Genomic DNA, 1,853 nt, shown 5'->3' with positions numbered 1-1,853 from the left:
GATTTCTGAAGCACCCATACCTCTGTAGAATGCCAGCAGGATATGCCTAGCAGCATGAGGAACTCTCATCAGATTAAAAACAGACAGCGGAGCAGTAACTGTTGAAAGGGAAATGTAAATAAGATGGTTAACCTAAGAAATGAGATAGTTGCTATGAGGGGGGAAAAAAAAAGAGCATCTTGGGAACAAATGGTAGGGTTCCAGGTAATATCCTCTATACAGCCCCATAAAACATTAATTTAATAAAAGCCACAAGGCCATGACAGCTTATTGCCAGTCACAAACTCATGACTCATGAATAATTTATTTGGCAGGTGATGGGGGAAATCAGTAATTTCTGGGGGATTTTTGTCTTGGTAAATTGCTCAGCCTCTGACCACTTCCATCACAAGCCAGAACTGTCAGATTCTGAAGGAAACACGTTTTTTTGTCATAAGGCACGGGGCACCTCTGAACTGTGTTTTATCTTTCCACAGTTGGACAGCCTTATTGACTCATTGCTCCTGTGATTGATGTTATGATGGGAGACAGGCTTTTGAGAGCTCTAGCACATTACTTGGCTAGTAAAATGTAACTTACCACGTTATGAGAGAGAATCCTGAGTCTGGTCCTAATTTGAAGTCTCCTGAGGTCTCTGGTGCTCGAGAGCCCCGTGTCTTGAGCTTCCATGCATCGTAGCAGTGAATGCAGTCCACTGTAAATTAAAGCTGCTCCAAGTAGAGGCTATTAAAACAAAGCACCGGGCACACAAACGGTGAAAAAAAGCATAACCAGTTTTATTTCAAGTCCTCTTAATTGCTTGTCACATAGCGCTCGTGGAGAAAACTCCAGAAAGGAAACAAAGAAATAGAGGCTAGACATTTATTTTTAACTTACGAGATAATTTTGGTTTATGCAGCTTGTCACATGACTAGCACTTTTCTTCACAGAAAATTCATGCATCTTTTTAGCCTTCAGATAATATTTTAAGATTATTAAGCATGTTTGAACTTCCTGTGAAAATCTGAAACCACAGATGGAAAAATCTAAAAGATAATATTCTTGCAGCATAAAGTGACGCTTTCTACAGTGCCTCATGTTCACTGTGAAGGATCCAGCTTATGCTTCAAAACAAATGTCTGCTCTATATTTAGTTTTGCAAAGTCTACTGTAAATCAGTACATTTTGGTGGTTACCACGCGCACAGTCCCAGAGCAACAGTTTGGATCTGTTGTAGCCAGTTTCTAACACAGAGAAAATGGCTAACACGTACGGCTGTAACGTGGATTGCAACAGCTTTTAGCTGGCTGCTGATGTAGAAAAACGCTCAACATTCAGCACTCCTGGCAAAACCCCCTCAGATTTTAAAAAAAAAAGGATCCCAGGAAGTTCCTGGTTAAATCTCCCCAGAGAGGTAGCTGACACACGTTGGCTTAATGGACAGGCTGAGTATCAAATCCCAGTGAGGAAGCGGTTTAGAGCAACGTAAAAGGGAAGCTGCTTGCCCCCCCAAAGCACGAAAAGCTGAGCGCCACGGGTTTTGTTTTAATTACGTGTTTTCGTTGTTAGCGTGGAATAACATACGCCTACCATGTCGCAGTCAGTTTTGTCAGCTCTTGTGGGCTTTTAAACTTTGCACTAAACCGAGCTGAACCGGGGCAGGGCAGGGGACGTTCCTCCTCCCCCGGTGGCCGTTCCACGGGTGGGCTTCATCCTGCCGCGGGAGCCCCCGCCCCGCGGGGCGGCACGGCGACCCTTCGCACCTCCGAAACGGCCACCTCTCCCTGTTCGGTTCCGAACCGCTGCCCTCCGAAGCGGGGCTGCCCCTGCGGGAGCGGAGAGCGCACGGTCACACGGGAAGCAGCCGCTTCTGC

Source organism: Pygoscelis adeliae, unplaced genomic scaffold (genome assembly GCF_000699105.1).
Source record: "Pygoscelis adeliae isolate BGI_AS28 unplaced genomic scaffold, ASM69910v1 Scaffold316, whole genome shotgun sequence".
In the NCBI taxonomy this organism is placed as follows: Eukaryota; Metazoa; Chordata; class Aves; order Sphenisciformes; family Spheniscidae; genus Pygoscelis; species Pygoscelis adeliae.
The sequence above is the reverse complement of the archived record's forward strand: the minus strand, read 5'-3'. Positions refer to the sequence as shown.